Source organism: Ambystoma mexicanum, chromosome 6q (assembly GCF_040938575.1).
Source record: "Ambystoma mexicanum isolate Mex_15411 chromosome 6q, UKY_AmexF1_1, whole genome shotgun sequence".
NCBI classification, from domain to species: domain Eukaryota; kingdom Metazoa; phylum Chordata; class Amphibia; order Caudata; family Ambystomatidae; genus Ambystoma; species Ambystoma mexicanum.
The window spans coordinates 1439795868-1439816316 of NC_090937.1; positions in this window are offsets into that span (position 1 = coordinate 1439795868).

Sequence of the window (20449 nt, forward strand, 5' to 3'; positions counted from 1 at the left end):
ACGTTCGACCTTTTTGGTTGAGGTAACGTTATCGCTGATGGAGGACCTCCGTTAAATAACGGATAGGTAGCGGTTTGAATCCTTTCCAAATTCTTTGCAGGCGACACTGTAGAGGAGTTTATAGCCAAAGCCTGCATTGAGCCGGCTGACACCTGAGCATCTATTTGCGCTTGATTTGAGATGCTCCGGGCTTGTTCGAAGGCGGTATTAAACGAGATATCAAGAGATGATTTGCGACCTATACCACCAGAGAATTCAACGTTTTCAGAATGATGTTCAGATAATTTCTGGGTTGGGTCTCTCGAATCTTTCATCGTTTGCATGGATACGGCAGACAGAGGTGTAACTTGTTCGTCGCTCTTGGTAGCTGCTTTTACCAGAGTGCTACTGTCACTCTCCGTAAGCACTTTTTTGCCTGGGTTAACCACGGGCGGACCTTGTGCATAAATTGCTTCATTACTTGAGGCCAATGGATTTTTTACCCAACCCTCTTCTTTGGGTTTGCGCTCGCTAATTGAGAAGCGCCCCTCAGCTTTGAATAACGCAAGAGCTTCTCTAGCCACATCAGCCAGTAATTTTTTGTCCAAGGAATCATTTAATCTTTGCTCCTTTAGGAGATTTGAAGATGAATCAAATCTCTTAAAACCTTCTTGTTGATTGTACTGTGTCCGCTCACAAACTTGCTCTAAATGGATTAGCTTGGACAAAGCTAAGGCCACCGTAGTAGTTAGGTCCCTTGTTGTCTCGTGCAAAGTTTCGTATAATTTCATGAACGGAGCCAGCGCAATTGTTGTTGAAGACAGTAGAATGGCCTGCAGATCTTGCGGTGATGGACGAGTGTCTTCAATAGGCGAGGATTCGTTGACCTGATAATCTCTCGCGTTCGTTGTTAGCGGTACTTTGCAGTGGCGTATTTTAGGGAAAGGTCGTTCCATAAAAGAAGAGTCTTGAGAGTCATCTAAGTTTGTGCCATTTAATCCAGGAGATGCTGACTTGGCTCTGGGTGCATCGTATACTGAATTAGTGCTGTATCGAGACGAAGCTAACCTCCTTTGTGATGGTGGTAGTTGGTTAGGTGGATTGTCAACATTGGCGTTGGCCTCACAACCCCTGTCGAATTTAGGGCGCTTGTAACTCACTTTGTGCCATAAGTCCTCATCTGCACCTGACAGCTGGCAATTTGATCTTTTAACTAAGGTTTTTTCCATTTGGTTTGAAGACTGCGAGAAACCTCTGTCTGGAGGTTGGCGATGTAGTTTGTTAAGTGCTATCAAGTTAGCAAGCACGTTATCTGCAATTCCTAGAGAGTCTCTTCTATTTGAGACGTGCGCACAATCGACCACTCTGGGAGGGTCACTAGCACTTGAGGTTATGTCGCAGCTTGCCTGAGAAGGCTGCATCACGAACACCTCATCGTGCAACTCTTCTCCTTGATAACTGCGAAGCAATCCAGCTGTCTGGGCGGGGTTGGGCGAGATCTCGAGGAGGGGAGCCTCCTCGTCTGGCTCCTCGCCAAGACCGGCTTCCTGTAAATCAGCACACCCACCCCTGGAGGCAGTTTCTCGATGGCTTAAGGTCCTCACCTTATCCAAAGACACGCTGGCCTTTTTCTCGTTCACAGAGCAGCCATCAGCACGGCATACAGCGACAACGGTTTCCCTCCGCTCTGTCGCCCGCTCATGCGACCCCGGTGATTCCGGCTGTTCTGTCTGTCCCAGATCGGCCGCAAACACCATGGTTTGAAGCTCGCCTCCTGTTGCGAATTTCCCATCTGACGTGGTGCGCGTGAGCGCCAGTGTCGAGAGTACATCCGCTAGCTCCTCCTCAGAAGATTCAAGGGGAATTAACGCAGTATATGTGTCAGAGCTGGTAAGGTCACTATCTTCAGTACCCATTTTGGCCTGAGTTCCAATGTTTGAAGCAGCAATATGTGATGTTTGATCATTATCGGCATCCACACTTGTGCCGAGTAAGTTAGTGGCACTCGCTCCACTCAGCTCGACTATTTCGAGCTCGCTAGATTGTGACTCCGTTGTGCTAGGTAGCGATTGTAAGTTCGGCGCGCCCACTTGCGTGCATGAGATTGTGAGATCGTGAGGGGCAGTGCCAGGGGTGTGACACCCTAGGTCCTCTGTACTAGATACACATGAGAAATAACGACTTACTGTGTTCGTCGGCGCCTTGATGTTTGGTGCTGCAGACCCTCCGGGTGCCTCGCGTTTCCTTTGCGCTCGAGTCCTGGAGGCTGATGGAGCCAGTGATGGAAGTGTTGATCCAGGCATGATCTCTGGCAGCTCGCAGCTCGCCAAACAGCCTAACAGCCAGTGGTTAGAATACAGCCCTTTGCTCACAGGGCTTAGCGCCGCAAGGGCGCTGGAGGCGGCCACAAGTAGGTGGGAGAAGTCAGGTGATTCGACCAGCTGACACACTTGCTCCTCCCCCGTAAGGGCACACGCACCTCCGTAAGTGCAAGTTCTCTCCGTCAATTGCTTCTCAGTGCTTCTCAGTGCACGCTCGCTTCAGTATGCTTTCCTCCAACGCTCTCCAACGCTCGCCACAGCCTAACAGCCAGTGGTTAGAATACAGCCCTTTGCTCACAGGGCTTAGCCTCCTTTTACAAAAATGCACAATTTGTGCCTGAATTTCCATCCAACTCTTGGCCTCCATCCCTACTCGACAAGACTATTAAAAAGAAATCCAATCTTTCTTCAATTCTCTCATTTTCATTTGTTCCAGTTTTCTTAACTACGATCTTCAGCTCATGTGTACTACACACCTCTTTTTAGGGTTTGTCCATGGCAGGTCATGACATCATCATACAGTTACACATTCACATACAAACATAATTGATTGATTGATTGACATTTTATTTCTATCGCGCTCATACACAAGTGTTTCAGAGCGCGACCAGGCAGGGAAAGGGAACAGGGGAGAACAAAAACAACGATCTTACTAGGCCCAGTGACATTGAGAATGTGCAAGTGCAGGGTAGAGGGAGAATGGGGAGAAGTGCATGGAAGGGGGAACAAAAGGAGAGTGCAGAGCGAGAAGGAAAAAAAACAAAAATAATAATAAAATAATAAATAAAAAGGCAACAAACAATGGGAGTGCAGCCAGCAAGTGGCAAGTGCTGGGTTTATGGCAGCAGGCCGTGTAGGTCTGAAAGTTCAGGAAGAAAAGGGGAGGGCTGTATGGGTACAGATACAGACCCCAGTGCAGGGGGTGGCCCGGAGGCAGTGCGTGAGGGTGGCAAGATGAGTAGGTAACTGGGCCCAGAGGACAGAGGGTGGCCAGGTGCAGAGGGAGAGTAAAATCAACAGGGGAGAGGGGAGGAGAAGGCAGAAGCAAAGAGGAAGGTTTTGAGGTGCTTCCGGAACCGGAGATGGTTCTTCTTAAGTTTTAGAGTGGCAGGGAGGCTGTTCCAGAGGGAGGCCCAGACAAAGACAGAGATCTACCCCCAGCTCGTTTCTTTGAGAAACGACTCACCCTGAGGGAGTTAGAGGTAGAGGAGTGGAGTGCTCGAGATGGGAGGTATTTGCGGAGGGATAGCTCAAGGTATGTTGGACCCAGGCCCCAGAAAACCTTGTGGACAATGCAGAGGGTTTTGAATTTAATCCTTGCATCCACTGGGAGCCAATGGAGAGATTTCAGAGCTGGAGAGATATGATCCCAGGGCTTGAGGTTTGTCAGAGGATGAGGCCAAGGACAAGTCTCGCAGTCCTGTTCTGGATAAATTGTAAAGGGCGGAGAGTAGAGGCAGGTAGATTAAGAAAGAGGCTGTTGCAATAGTCCAGCTTAGAGAGAACCAGAGCTTGGGAGACAGTGAGCTTCTGGGGGAATGAGAGGAAAGGAAGAATACCTCTGAGGAGGTGCAGTAGGAGGTTTGACTTTTTTGATGCATCAGCGATGTGGGCAGAGAAGGAGAGTGTGGAATCAAAGGTGACACCAAGGTTCTTGGCCTCGTAGGTGGGGATCTGAGGAGGGCCAAGGGAGGCCGGCCAGAGAGAGAGGGGAAAGGAAGGTGATGGTGTGCCAATGAGGAGGATCTCTGTATTGCTGGCATTAAGACAAAGATCGTTGGGGGCACACCAATCTTGGATGGCAGTTAGGCAATCTTGGATGGCAGTTAGGCAATCAGTGATGAGAGAGGTGGAGGAGGTGGCCGAGGGCAGCCTGAACATGAGTCGAGTGTCGTCTGCGTAGCACTGGAAGTTTGAGCAGAAAATGGCAATACAGCGGGCGAGAGTTGCCAGGTATTGGTTGAAAAGCCAGGGCGAGAGGTTAGACCCCTGGGGAACACCACAGGTGGAGAGGAAGACAGATGATAGGAAGGACCCAAGTTGGACCTGGCAGGGTCGATCAGAGAGGAAAGAGGTCAGCCAGGCCAGAGCCTGATCGGTGATGCCTAAGTTATCCCGGAGACGGTTGAGCAGGATGGTATGGTTGACCGTGTCGAAGGCAGAGGAGAGATCAAGTAGGATTAGAACAGAGGGAATGCTAGAGTCAAGGTTGGAAAGCAGATCTTCACGGATGTTCAGGAGAGCAGTTTCCGTGCTTCTGCCAGATCTGAAGCCAGACTGATGGTCATGGAGACAGCCAACAGAATCAGAATGAAGGTTTAGCTGGGAGATGGCCCACTTTTCAAGGAGTTTGCCTAAGAAGGGGGTAATGGAAATTGAGCGATAGTTGGCCGGACAAGAGGGATCCGCTGTGGGTTTCTTGTTGAGAGGATGCACAAGGGAGTGCTTAAGAGGGGGGGGGGAGGATCCTGAGGCAAAGGAGTGGTTTCAGAAGTCGGCAAGGGCCGGAGCGAGGGTATCAATGTGGTCCTTGAGAGTTTTAGAGGAACAGGGATGAACCTGTTTTGACAAGGCTTTCATAGATCGGACTTGTCTAGCGACCTCATCAGGGGAGAAGAGAGGAAAGGAAGAGAAGGAGGGTGGGGGTGTGGCAGGACGAGGGTCAGTGAGTACCAACGGAGAGGGGAGAGCAGAGGGGGTAGAGGAGAGTGTGGACAGGATGTCCTGAGTTTTTGAGATAAAGTGTGAGGCCAGGGCATTGCAAAGAGCCTGAGGGCCAAGGGGAGGGGTAGAGACTGCAGCAGGGTTGGACACCTCCTTACAAATTTTAAAGTTTTCGGCCCAGCTGTTAGATGCCGCAGAGACACGGGCTTGAATGTGGACTCTCTTCTTGGTACGGACAGAGAGACGGTATTTCCTTTGGAGAAGGTGACAGGCCAGTTTGTCAGAGGATGAGCAGGAATCCCTCCATTTTCTCTCAGCCGCCCTACACCTACGTTTAAGTGTAGCTAGGTCGGAGTCATACCAGGAATTGCACTTGGCTTTTGACTTCAGGCGGATCCTCATGACAGGGGCAAGAACATCAAGAGTATCAGAAATAGAAGAATAGAGAGAAGACAGGGCTGTGTCAGGGTGTGAGTCACCCAGAGGAATAGGTGGTGGGGAGAAGGTAGAAGCAAAAGCCTCGACTGACACATGCTTCATGGGCCGGATGTCCAGGAAGGTAGGTGGCAGTGCTGGGGTAGGCTTGGCTTGGGGGGAAGAGAGAGAGAAATGAGAGGAGTGGAGGTAGTGGTCACTCCAGGAGTGGGGAGTGAAGAGAGGGATAGATAGTGGGAGGCTAGAGGAGATCAAGACATCAAGTGTGTGCCCTGCAGAGTGAATTGGGCCAGATGGGAGGATAGAGACGGAGAGGGAATCGCAGAGGTCGTGAAAGAGCAATGTTGAGGGACAGGGAGAATCAAGGTGAATGTTGAGGTCACCAAGGAGGAGGAGTTGAGTGGTTGAGGCCAGGAGAGAGGAGGAGATGTCAGCCCACTAAGAGAGAAAAGAGGTGATTTGACCAGGGGGCCCGTAGAGAGTGGCAACAGTAAGAGAGTGGCTAGGAGAGATTGCGAGTAATTCATTACAAGTCCCAGCTGGTCTGAGACCTCCTAACTCTAAATGTAATTGCACATGGCGAGTACTTCAAACAACATGAGGAGTGGCAGAATAAACAGATTTCCTTTAAACTGCCAATAGCCATTTCACCCACCCCGACTTGCTGGCGTCATTGGAACATCTAATTTAAATTACTACCAATTCAACATTCATGGCCTCTGTCCACTAACCTGAGAAAACAATTGAAACACAAGGAGTATTTGTCAACTTTGCCCTCAGACGTCCTTCACTCCATGTTTATTGTTGGTCAAAAACAAATGGCCGGATCCCTCTGTAAGCTCCCATGCAATTAAAGATTACATTTGCCTTTGTGATACTGCCAAGCCATAAAAACCATGGGCCGATCTGTTGGATTACCATCTGCTAAGGTCGTAGGCACTCATTTCCTCTCCTCTTGCCTTTGAAACCCTGCAAAACCAGTTGTTCCCAAACACTCAGAATTCACCTTGTGAACGCCTTACTGCAAAGTTTAACAAATGTATAAAAAGAACACCCTACATGCAGATTTATAAATTCCCTGTCTATGTATGTCAGTGTGCATGCATGTTTAATAAATAGTTTTTCTTCTTTACAGTGGGTCCTTCATGACAAGTCCCCTTTCTCGCATGCGCATTATGAAACTCCCCATCGCCCAGCAAATAGACACCTCATGTCACACCATATTTGGTTTGTGTCTATATTTCATTTGGCGATCTTGGCATTCATCTGTCTACGCATGTGCAAATAGAATAAGTATCAACCCAAACACAAAGGAACACTTGAAGTAACACATCCTATCCAAATTTAACTACACTGGACACATACAAAATTGCAACATTGCGCCAACCTCACCACACCCCCAGTCACAAATATGACACGCACACTGTAAACCCCTCTTCTTCACTGGGACCTTTCCTGACCACCCCAACACAAGCTTCTTATTAATTGATGAGTAGAACAGGCCTACCCTATTGAAGGTCAAGTCAAACCGGTCCTCTTATAATGTGGTGACTCTGAGCCATGCCATCCTCCTCAGGCCTGCCACAAAAAACATGTCTGTAGAGGCTAGACCAACTTAATTGAAAGGCCAGTCCAGTAGGTCCTTCAGCCCCTGTTTGGCATCATTGAGTCAGAGGCATGTCCAGACTCTTTTGACGGCGGTGGCCCAAGTGCGGCACTGACTTATGCAGGGTGGCATGAAGTACGAGCACACACACTGATAATGATCATAGTTTAGGATAATGGGTGGGAAATCGCATTCCAGAGGTAGCACGTGCCACTTCAGGCCACTCCCTGGACAAGCCTCTGCATTGATTATGCCTTGAAACTGAGCCTGTTTGTCCTGAGGCAATTGCCAAGAGAAGTCTGTGAAATGTTAACAGACTGTTTTGTTACCGCCAAACAAAGAAGCATCTGCATTTGTCTAGAGATGGAGTGAAGTTGCCCCAAAGTTGAATGTCTGAGCCTTCAGCTCTATGACATTGTGCTGTACCCATCAATGATTGTGCTTTGGGATGAGATGCCAGGCAGACAGTCTCCATTCCAAACTATTAGTATCAGCTGTAAAATGTCCCGCTGCATAGGAAACCTTGTACAGTCACCACCTTTTGACAACAAGCGAGCAAACAGACCAACTATTATGAAGTATTCGGGACCTTTCATTTATGTTAATACATGACCTCCAAGATGCGGCCATGGAGGGCCGTAGCTGCCATAGATAGTTTGTCTATTAAGTTGAGAACTGGGATTCACTCCCAGTAATTCTGTGTTGAGAAACTGAGAGCTTGGCTGGGTAACTATAAAACTATCACTAGGGATGTGAGGTGGTGAAGTGAAAAGGTAATGCAATGTAATGGAGCTGGGTCTTGCATAGTGTACCTTCTGCCATTTGGGTGGCCTCTTATTGATAAGTGAGGGGCACTCATCTTTTTAGATGATACCAAGTTAATCAAATCCACCAATTGTAGAACTCCCAAACAAGTCTTCCTAACACTTGTGCAATTCAACCAATGACATTAAGTAAGTGTGTCACATGCCCAGCAGAGGCTCAAAAGCAATCAGGGTCTCAGCACTCAGGCAAGAGTGCATGAGGGTCAGAACCTGTGAATTAGTGCATGCATGAATAGCTCACTGCAAATCCTTTGATTATGAGGCATCGGTCAGGAGCCGATAAATTACCCAGGAACCGACAAAAGGAAACAAGCATTAGCAATGCCAACAGTTTGGGCTTCTGTGTAGGCATGGGTAAAGCACTTGCCAAGCGCTGCCATAGTGGTATTATCTGGTTATTGATGGTAGCAGGTGCAACATGGTGTGAATACATGGGCATCTAATAACAGTGCCTGGCAAATGCCTACTATTCACACACACGCTAAAACTTTTGCCTTTGCCAATGATTGTGTTTAGCAGGACTTCAGTGAAGGGCACCATTATACTTAAATATAGTGGCAGAAGATAGACCCGGTTAAGACATTTTTATTACACCAGTACCAAGTTTACAACTCCAATTCAGTAAATACCTCTCAGAAGTCTGATTGAAAAAGCACTGGCAGGCACTTCAAGTGAACATTTTTATGGTAAGGCCTGATTAAAGTGAGCTCAAAGAGTTCCCGTGGGGAGATGTTTTGGGTGGGGAGGGACAGGAACTGGGTGGGTATGGCTAGTTTTTCCCAGAATATAGTAATAATGTCAGTGCAATGAAACAAATACAGGCAGTGGTGCAATTAAATGCCAGTAGTGCCAACCGTCCCTATGCCCCACTCAAGCACTTTGGTGTGGTGGTACTGTTACAAGTTCATTAACCTTACCTTGTCACAAGGGACTAGGAAACTCTCTTGGCACAGGGTAGCAGGGCGACCAGAATGAAAGCCAGAGCCAGTCCTATCCCAGAGGAGGCAGGTGGAAGTTGAGAGAGCCACAATTCCTGACCCCTCTCGAAGTGCCTGTTTGTTTTTGTGCAGCACCAGCTTCCATCACCCCATACCTCTAGAAGAAAATACTGGGCAAGTTTTGCCTTGTTTTCCTAGAGCCACCAGTGAGGCAGATGCTGTACTGAGAGTCCCATCAGCATTCTGTAAGGTATGTATGGTGCAAGTAGAGCCACATAGTTCATACAGAGAGAGTCTCAGCGAGAGAAGGAACAGAGGTCTTACACAGCTTTCCCTGGCACCGTGCACCTAGACAAAAGGGAACCTATTTTTGCTATATACTCACCCGGGGACAAGAGGCAAACGAATAAGGGTCGAACATACTATCTCTATAAGAAAGAGTGAGGGACAAAGAAATCAATTAAAACCCTTTAACCGTTCCTGAGAGTTGCACTGTTCCTTTAAGCCCCCCGTGACAGTACAAAATCTTTGAAAATAAAAGCCCTCATTATGAGACTGCCGGTAACCCGCTGGTAGAACTGGCCAGTTACCGGCAAAGTCACCTTACTATTTCCACTGCCTGATTTCCTGGTAATACCGGGATATTACGGGTGGCGGATGAACGGCAGGAACACTGAAGCACTGACACTGTTAGTAACGGTTCCGGTGCTGCTGGTAGGGGTTTGTTCTACAGCAGGTCAGGCCTGCCGGTAGTTCACTGACCCTACTCGTAGACTTGTAGTTTGCCGGTCCGGAAAAGGTGCACTTTTTTGCAGACCGGCAAACTTGTAATGACCGCCAAAAGATCTTGAGTACAAATTCAAGCCCCTTGCACAGAAATCCTCAGTGTAGCACACACTTTAAAAGCCTTCATCCCCTGCTGCTGCAATTGTCCCTGCTGCTGCATCGTCCCTCCTCCCCACTCCAAACAGCACACAAACACTACATATTTTAAACAAACAAACACTTTCATTTACATACATGATCGATCAAACCTACATGCATACTATGTTCTGCAGTCATTCACATGCACACATAGACAAATGTGCACAGACAACCCCACATACATACTATACATGAAAACATGTAAAGTCATACTTGCTCTGAATGCAATAGCTCCATGCCACTTCGCAGCCACTGATGGCCTGCCCGGTGTCTCCTATTAATCAAGTGTGATGCTTGCTAACATGGAGTATGCTGATTGCACCCATGAGAGGTGTGGGACCTGACCAGTGCTTAATTTGTGGGGTTGTTTTCCAGGGCTCAGCCCTGGTACTTATTTCTGAGCCTCAGCACTTACTGTCTCAGACTCAGATTGATTATGAAGTAAGGATAGCAAGAGCATCCATGAACCCCAATGAGACGGTGCGAGCTGTATTTTAACCCCAAATGTGTTGACATTGTTAGGTGCAGCTGCGGGTGGTGGCAGCAATGGTGGGGAACTGCCCACCTGCAGTGTCACAAGCGTGCAGGAAAATATTTGGCCCCTGGCACTTATTTTCTTACAAATTAGGTACTGGGCCTGACTTTCTATGCCACATCGGCCTCTCAACAATATGCCCTGGTATTACCCAAATTGACCTTTTGCAATTGACCTTTTGTCGTAATTGACCTAATTATAGTGGTCCTAATTGACCTTCTGCACAATTGACCTTTATATTATTTTAGTTATTTTATACATGTATTGGGTTGGTTTTGGATTATAAATAATATAAGGGGATTGGGTGTGGTGTTGCAGGGGTTTTGGATTGGGTGGGGTGTTGCGGGGGTTGCCCCCCGCATATATGTCCTAATTGACCTTTTAAATTAGGTAAATTCTCCTGAGGTCAATTGTAAAAAGGTCAATTAGTATACATCCTATGCCCGATGGTTTCTGCGCAGAGCCTCAGGCTCCGTTTTATGAAAGCAGGAACCAACTTTGTAGTGGAGGAAGTTCTCCGGTAAGTGGCCGAATAGAATAACATATGTAAGGATGTAAGTTTGGATTCCTATCATTTTAAGTTTACATTGGATTTATAATTGGATTCTTAACTTACTTCTTTCAACCTAAAAAGAAATTGCAGCCCCTCTGGGCCCTGATGCAGCAGCCACCACTGCTGAAAGTACGGCAAAGACATAAGTTAGCAGTCCGACTAGCAAGGCATCTGTATATAGTGAAGTCCCATCCTCAATGCTATTCGTATCCGTAATCATATTTTTCAACTACAGTAAAGCCAAATAATACAAATTGGGTGTTCACCACTGTTACTGACTATGAGATTTCAATGAGTAATTAGTTGGGAATTTAAAAATAGGAAGGAATTAAAATATTCCTTGTTTTTATTTTTACGACTCAGTCTGATTACGAGTTTGGCGGTAATAGTGAACATGTTTTACAGCTCGGCAAATTCCACATTTAAAACATGAAACTCCATACACAAGCAAACTGATGTTTACACCATTAGGTACACAGAAAATAACTATAACTAACCAACATCCGAAATGGGGCCCAGATAGATTGCGGCTTACATATAAAAAGGTCAAAGGATAGTAACAACATTAGTGTTGGGGGTTTGTCGGGACCCCCAGTGTCTTCTGGAAGCCCCCAGACCCCGAAAGACTCAGTCTGAGACATCCTCTCGGTTCGAGCTTCCCGGTCGCTCTGACACGGCCGGGAACGCCCCGTTTATTTATGTTGCACGCGGCGGCGTGCAACGTCACGCCGCCGCGTGCGCGCCCAGTCATCTGGCAGTGCCACACTCCTCCTTTTTCCGGGAGAACAACAACAATACTAGTACTAGACACTGCAAACCAAACCAAAATGAATACTTAACATTTCACGACGCCCTATGTTCAAAACACCCCTTTATTGACATCCACCCGGGTCCCCTTACTTAACAGTTCTCATCATTAGGACAAACAGCCAGGTGACCCAACACGTAATCGCTGAGGTGAGCAGGTTTCCCTCGCCCAGCTTTCTGGGGGTACATCCTTCTCACCTCCGGCACGGGTAGTCTGTCCATGGGCCGGGGACTCAGGCAGACAGGGTGTTTCCCCTTCGTCCTCAGAGATCTCTCCTGGGTCTGGATCAGGAGGTGGGTCAGTTCTTGGATCCCGCAGCTTCTTGAAGAAACTCACATTGCGAGTTACCGCAGACCGTCCGTCCGATGCAGTCACCATGGATCCCCAGACTGCGATGACATCCAGCGGTTCCGACTCATACGGTAGGGAGAGCTTTCCATGGGGATGCCTATTTCGAATTAGGACCTCATTGCCAGGCTCGAGCCGCTGCGGGTGAAGCCCTCTCCGAACGTGCTCTTGTTCGATCTCAGCCACCGGTCCATCTCGACCTGTTGGTCATTGATCACCCCATGTTCTTTCTCTCCTACCTCTGGTAGCAGACCCCGAGGACACCGCTTGAAAAATGCCTCAGCCGGGGCCACTCCAGTGGATGCATGTGGCGTGGTGCGGTACACCCTCAGAAACTGGTACAGGGCTCTCTGGAGTGACTGCCCCTGCCCCTGAGCAATTCTAAAGGTCTTATTTAGAGTCCTTATGAGACGTTCTGCTTCACCATTGGCCCGGGGCCAGAGGGACATGATCTTCAAATGCACCACCCCATAGCTCTCCATCAGCTCTGAGAAGCGTTCACTCTGGAAGGGCGCCCCGTTGTCCGAGCACAGCGTGCGTGGGAAACCATGGGTCGCAAACACCTTTTCCACGGCCACCATCACATGCTCAAATGCCACAGAGTGCACAAACTCCACCTCGGGTTACCTCGAGTACTCGTCGACCAGAACCAGGAAGTGGGTGCCCATGGTGGTGGACCCAAAGTCCGCATGAACAATCTCCCAAGGGCGCGTCCCCCTGGGCATTGTCTCTATGGCGGGTTCCCGCTGCAGGGGAGATGCCACCTGGCACCACACACAGGCTGCCACAAAGTCATCCACCTTGCGTTCCAGCTCAGGGAACCACACCTTCAGCCGTAGGCATGCCTTGGTCTTGGCGGCGCCCTGATGACCACGGTGAGCTAAGGCGATCACCTCGTCTACCTTTGACTGGGGGACCACAATCTGATCTCCGCGGAGCAGAAGGCCAGATGTTGAGAACGATAACTCCTCCCGGACTTTCCATAGCTGCTCAAGTCCGGTCCTGGCCTCCTGGGTGCGCCCCGCCAGAGCCTCCAGCACCGACTTCCAGGAGCCCTGTTGCATCGAGTGTCTTAGGATTTGGAAGCACTCATCTTGTGCTGCAGCTGCCTCCAGCTCCTGGAGAGGCATGGCATTTGGCGTGGCTGCCTCCACCACCACCCGGAGGTGCTCTTCTGCTTCTTCTGCACAGGCATCCTGGACTTCACCTGCGGACATCCCAGGGTGTCTGGAGAGATATTCCGCAGCGTTGTTCGCCCCTGGCTGGTATACCAACGTGACTCCATACTCCAGAAGGGCGAGCATCCACCTCTCGATGCATGCCGGTGGCTTGGACGACGACCCTGCTAGGATGGGAAGCAGCGGCTTGTGGTCTGTCACCACCGCTACCAGCCGTCCAAGGACGTAAAGCCAGAAGTGCCGGCATCCCCACAGTACTGCCAGCCTTTCGCGCTCGATCTGCGAGTATCGCTGCTCCGCATCGGACAGGGCCTTGCTGGCATATGCCACCGGGTGGACGCCCCCACCATTGTCAATCTGTGTTAACTCAGCGCCCAGGCCGAATGGGCTGGCGTTGACAATGATCTCTGATGGTAACGCTGGATCGAAAAACGACATGGTGTCTTCAGCTGCCAGGGCACCCTTAATGTCATCAAAAGCTGCCTGTTCCAGTGGGCCCCAGTTCCAGATGACATCCTTCCTGGTTAGTGCCCTGAGCAGTTCCGATCTGGAGGCCAGATTCTTAATGAATCGTCCACAGTATGTAACCATGCCTAAGAAACTTCGAACCTCAGACACGGACTCCGGAGGCTGTGCCTTCTTTATGTCTTGCACCTTCCGGGGATCAGGAGACACCCCCCCCTCTTTGAATACAAAACCAAAGAATTCTATTGATGGTCGGAGAAATTCACACTTCTCTTTGTGGAGGGTGAGTCCCAAGGATTGTAGTCTTCCGAACGTCTTCGCCAACCGCCTCAGATGGTCTACCTCTGTTCTTGCAAACACCAGGATGTCATCGCTTATGTTCAAAACGCCCTGTAGATCAGCCAGGGCGCCCCGAATAATGTTCTGGAACAGCTCCGCCGCCGAGGACACACCAAAACTCAGTCTCTTATAGCGGTATGGCCCTTGGTGTGTCGTGAAGGTGGTAATGTACCTCGACTCGGGGTGGAGGACAACCTGGTGATAGCACGCTCGGAGGTCCAGGTTCGAAAAGAAGCGAGCGCCCTGTACCTCCGCAATGATGTCATCGATCGTCGGGGTGAGGTGCCTCTCTTTCTTAATGGCCTTGTTCGGGAGCCTCATGTCGACGCAGATTCTAACAGCATCGGGTTGTTTGGGCTTCCATGCCACCACTATCGGGGACACCCAGGGCATCGGGCCCTCAACCTTTTCTATAATGTCAAGATTGACCATATTGTTCAGCTCCCTGTCGACCAGTTCACGGAGGTGGAACGGTACCCTTCGATGTTTCAGGGCGATGGGCTGTACCGACTCATCAATGTGTAACCTCACTGGGTCACCGGCCATCTGCCCGATCCCCTTGAACAGTGCAGCATACTTCTCGAGCAAGTCATTAATGTCCTCTAGATAGACAGAGTATGCGAAGCTGACAATGCCGAGGGCCTCTGCTGCAACGTATTGGTGCTCACCAGTGTTACGTAGAATCGGGCTGTGATTTGGGAGCCCTCATGTTCTACTTTAGCCACGAACACACCGTCCAGAGGGATGGGGTCAACACCACCGAAGGCAAAGATGCGGGCCTTGGGAGCAGCCAGCTTGGGGGGCTGGTCCATGGCATCATAATGTCCACGGGCCATTACATTCACCGACGCCCCAGTGTCCACAAGGACGGGGACTGGAGATCGGTTCACCTCGACCACGCACCTTGGCTGTCTCCTGTTCTTACTTCTCAGGATCCCCACACTCGAGACAAAGAAGATGTTCTCTTCCTCCTCTTCTTCCGCTTCCTCCACCTGGGCATCCTCCTCAGTCTGATCCACATGAGCGACGTTGGATGGTCGACCCTGGCAATTGAGACACGACTGCCCCGGGCCCCTCGGTACCAATACCGGCATTGCTGCTTTGCATAGCCTCGAGAAGTGATCTGGTAGCCCACACCATCCACAGGTCTTTCCAGCCGCAGGGCATTCAGTAGGGTGGGGCAGGTTATACCCACATTTTTGGCAGATTTCTCCTGCCCTCCTGGCTCGATCCCGGGGACTGCTGCCAGGTCTTCGGGTGCCCCTGCCACCTCGCCACATCGCACATACCTCTTCGGTCTTGATGGGGCGCGACCTGGCCTCCATTCTAGCTGCCCTCGCCTCCGACACCTCATGGCACCTCCCCAGTTCAAGGATGCGCTGAAGCGTAATTCCAGGCTCCCTTAACACCTGGCGCCTTAATTTGCCTGATGAACAAGCCTGGATCAGCATCGTCCTGATCATGTCCTCAGCATCACCCCACGCACAGGCCAGCGAGAGACGCCTTAGGCGCCCATAAAAAGTGTCCAGAGTCTCATCGTCTTTCTGTTTGTCAGAGAGCATGACAAAGCATTCACAATCCGCATTGGCGAGATCATAGGATCCATCCCCTGGCGGAAGCGATTCAAAAGTCTCTTGGACAGATGGACCTGCCGAGTACAGCATAGTTGCTAGCCGGGTGTCATCATCTACCACCTGGGCAACCCGAAAGTACATGTCCAGGCGGTCCACCCACCTCCTCCATCTAGGCCCCAAACTGGAAGGTGGACCCGACACATCAAACTCCGGGATGGGCTGCAGGGCCGCCTGTGCACGTACCTGAGCCATAACGGGGGGGAATCTGCTGAACAACAGGAGCTGACACAGGCTGTGCCGGAAGTGGAGGACCCTGAAGGCCTGCCTGACCACCTAGAGGCTGCTGTGGCGGCTGCGCTGGAGGCAGCAAACCTTGAGGTGCAGCTGGCGCGTGTGGAGGCTGCTGCACCGCCGCTCTGTCCTGGTCCTCAGTATCACTCATCAGTTTGAGTGCACAGGCACCCCCAGCGTGGAAGACAGGGGCCGCAACTCAAACACCCAGTCCAAATACCTCCAGCCTGCACCATTGGAGAAACAGCTGCTGCACCACACCTCTGTGATGATGAAGAGGATGAAGATCAGTGGGGCCACCAGTCTGATGATGAAGGAGATGAAGAGAAGCCTCAGCTTCCAGCTGCTCCAAAAATTAGGACAAGAAAGAAACATGGGCTATGCAGGCCCAGCCATTGTAGCCCTCCTTCTTGCTTGCACTCGACGTAGGAGACCCAGGAAAATGCAAAATCACCAACTGGGCATAGTTGCATGCAGATATTACTGCCTGCTGACTGGATTGCCAAAAATTAGGCCTGGATGCACTTCTCAGCTCAAACCGGAGCTCAGAGAAGTTTCACGGCCTGATTCACAAAATGGCCGCCAGCCGTGCGGGCCGGAGCGAAGTCTCAAGGCGACCTCGCTGCAATAGTAAAAAAATTGCCGGTCAAGTCACCGCCGGGCCCAGGCATTGTATCCCATCCTCGTCGCCACTGTTGGGGGTGTGTCGGGACCCCCAGCGTCTTCTGTAAACCCCCAGACGCCCGAAGGACTCAGTCTGAGACGTCCTCTCGGTTCGGGCTTCCCGGTCGCTCTGACGCGGCCGGGAATGCCCCGTTTATTTATGTTGGATGCGACGGCGTGCAACGTCACACCGCCGCGTGCGCGCCCAGTCATCGGGCAGCGCCACAATTAGGGCAAAAGAAAGGTTAGTAATAGAAGTAAACACACTGACACATAAAGGGTTTATTAAAATGTATTTCTTAGTGTGTATGTGCTTTGTACACTTCAATCACCAGACTCCTCAAAGGTGTCCCCACTGTGGGGAAATTCTGGAATCTTCTGAGAATGCGCAGGGCAGGCTTCCCCTGATGTGGACTGTGAGCTTACTTGCCACCTGGACTGAGAAGAAAAAGAAAAAGACATTGAAATCCATCATTGGGGAAAACCGTTGGAGGCAGTAGAGACAGGAGAGGCAGCACTGATACTCACGGGGAGCCAGGGTCTTGAGCGTACCCCAGAGACTAAGGGACGCTGTGAGCCACAGGCATATGTCAGCTGTAGGTCGGCTTAAGGCAGAACCTGGGATGCTTGAGCGGTGCACCCTGGGAAGGAGGAGGCACATGGGCCGCGTATGTTATGAGCTGCCTGGATGCTTCCTGTCCTTTGGAGAGTGACGTACCACAGTTGGGTTGGGCCGAAAAGATCCTGTTGCCCCGGGCCCTGTTTGCCGGGTGCCATTGGCAGAAAATGTCTGCGCTGCTGAGGGAAAGCCAGCCAATGTGGGGCCAGACAGGTGGGCTGTGAAGATTGTAAGAACTTGTTGGTCTGGGCTGCCTGTGCGGGGCCAATCAGGCTGTGCGGCATGGAGAAAAGAAGGGAACCCACCTATTGGGATGGAGTGGGTTACTGAAGTCCCAAGCTGCTGTGCCTGAAGTGGCTGGGAAGCCACTGAGTACAGCATGTCAGCCGGAGTCCCCTCTCAGGTAGGTGAAACCATGGCAGGGACTAGCGATGTACTCGCTCGCTGGGGCTCATCCATGAGGTGATGTCCCTGCTTTATGACAACCAGCAAAACTCTCTCCCCCTGAGTGGCATGCAGAGTACCTGTGATAGCCATCCGTAGCAGAGTGGTTGGATTAGATGAAACACAAAAAGGACAAGGAGTGACTTTGCTACAAGAATGTAATCTGTATATAGACTGACTGTTATCTTTTGAGGACAGAAGACGATTAGAGAATAATGCAGCTGCCATTAATAGGTTCAGGGCAATAGGGTGAAAAAGTGTTAACAGTTGTGTTATTGGAAGACCAGCAAAGAGGTGATTTGGGGTGCCCTTAAAGTCTGCCAGGCCAAGGATTTGCCCAGTGAAGGTTAATGAAGGGGCAGCACGAGAGAGAGTGTTATAGATGGAAGGGCTGGCATTGTATAGAGTAGGACATATTGACCTGTTTGTTTAAGTATGTTGCCCATTTCCTGCATAAGGGTTTAGTAAAAGATTTTAGTGTGCAGGTTGCCTAGCATCCCTTCCTTTTCCACTGAGCTTGGGGGTGGTCTCTGTAGTTCGATTTTTGAGTATTTTGTCTGCTTCTGCATACTGCCCAACCCTTTCACCATTTCCCCCACCTCGTTATCCATTCTAGGTCACCAATAATCACTTCTAAGCCTTCCCTTAGCGCCTTGGTCATACCCAGGTGACCTTCATGAGCTGCATCAAATATTTTCAACTTGCCAGCTTTGCATAGAAATTCCACTTCCAAACTCAACTCCTCCCTGACCCTGCAGAAGGTCCTCATTATCATCCCCAAAACTCCATCCTCCTCCCACTACCCTCCTTAGCTCACTATCTTCCTGCATGGCTGCTGCCCATTCTCCCTGCCCCACTGCACCACCACATACCAGGAATACCTGCTTATGAGCACCCCTTTCCTCTTCCTCCACGTCCCCTCTGCTAGACCAGGATAAATACTCAGCTACCACAATCAGCTTCTCCTTCCAAGGTAGTAAACTTTGAAATTATGTCCTTATAGCTGCAATGCACAATCCATTGTGAAATCCTTTGTTATTGAACACCCCAAATAAAGGTCTGTGGTCAGTGAGTATACAACACTTCCACCCCCAATTAAAGGCTTTAAAGGTATTTACTGGCCAGATCACACTGAGTGCTTGCTTCTCAATGATTGAACAGCACACCCCAGCGTCTTTTGGGGCCCTTGCCGCAAATGCCACTATGCAATCAACTCCCTGCTTTTTCTGCATCAGCACAGGACTCAGTCCAGTCTAGCTGGCATCCATCATCCCCCAGGCATCACAGTGGGTATCAAAATATGCTAACATTGGAGCTCTAACTATCTTACTTTTTACATCTTTCTTCCTCAAACTCCGCCAAACACCTAAAATCAACCCCTCTCTTGCACAACTCCCATATTTGCCTACACCTGTCTGAAAAGTGTCTCATGAACTTGGCACAGAATTCAACAAAGTCCAAGAATGAAATCCCTGCCTCGCCTTTAAATTCTCCAGACTCTAGAGCCACAACCAATTCCTCCTTTGACTTTATACGTACAGTATCCAGCTTGTGCCCCAGATAATCAATTGATTCAACTCTGAACCTGCACTCCTCCCTCTGTAATGTGAGCCTAGATTCTGCAATGATATGCAGTACCTTCCTTAACCTCTGATCATGCTCCCCTTCATTACTCCTAGTGACTAATATGCCATCTTGGAAGCACACCACTCCTTTAATTCCCTTGAATAACTCATGCATCACCCACTGAAAGAAAGCGACAGCTGACACCAACCCAAGTGGCATCATTTTAAACATAAACATCCCTTCATGTTTGATAAACGTAGCATATTCTCTTGAGATGGGATGAAGTATCACCTGGTGATATGATGAAGCAAGGTCAATTGTACTAAATAGCTGTGCCACTGCCTTGAAATTTACCAGCTCTCTTATATTTTATAGGGGACATGTAGCCACCACTACTAATTTATTGAGACCTCTAAGATCAACATACAAACTGACCTGCTAATTTGCTTTCTGCATAATGACTATGGGTGATGTCCATTAAGAAGCCTCCACTGCCTCAATGACACCTTGTTGTTCGAGGCATTGAAGGTACAACGTGAATTACTCCCTCAAAGATATCAGCACATTCCTCACTTTTGCCACCACTGGCTCAGCCTCCACATTTAACCTCATCTTATTTTGAAATCCTTTAAGACATCCTGGTTCTTGCCTAAATACACTAACATGCTATTTTCCTGGCATACCAACCCAACTCCAATTCACTACGCTATAAAGCAAAGCATATTAAGGTCTAAAATAAATCATAATTCACCCTGACTATACCACCAGCCCAACAGGACTACTACCTCCTTTTCCAGACACATAACCATCAGCCACTGTGGTTCTCTTTTTGCATTCTAATTTGGCTTGGAATACCCCTTTCAGATCACCATAGGCACTGGCCCGGGCCTTGGGATTCATAAGACGTATACCCCTCAGCTGAAAATGCTTTTCCCACCTCTCTAGATCGAAAAATGGTGCAATCTGAACCAGAATCCACCAACATTGGTATCCCCACACCAAACACACTCACCAATGTGTGTGGCTCCCACTCTTCCTGGGAGAGCTCCCCGCTTGGCTAAGGGAGAAGATTGCTCCTTCAACCTCTTCACCAACATTACTATCATCCACTGCAGCACCATCCCCACTATTTATTTCTTTGACCCGTCCGGTCAAAAGGTTTTCACAGCAAAGTGTCACTTTTAGCCACATCGCCTACAGTCTGCCTGGAGGTCTGAACAGCTGCCTAAACATGCAAAGTGGGAACGTACTCCTGAAGCATCTTCTGGTTCCTCTTCCCTTCTCCCCTGGAGAGACTTCCTCCTCAGTTCCTCCTCCTTTTTTACCCTTTCTTGAGTAATGCTTGCTTTCTTCCTGTCCTTTAGCCCCTCTCTGA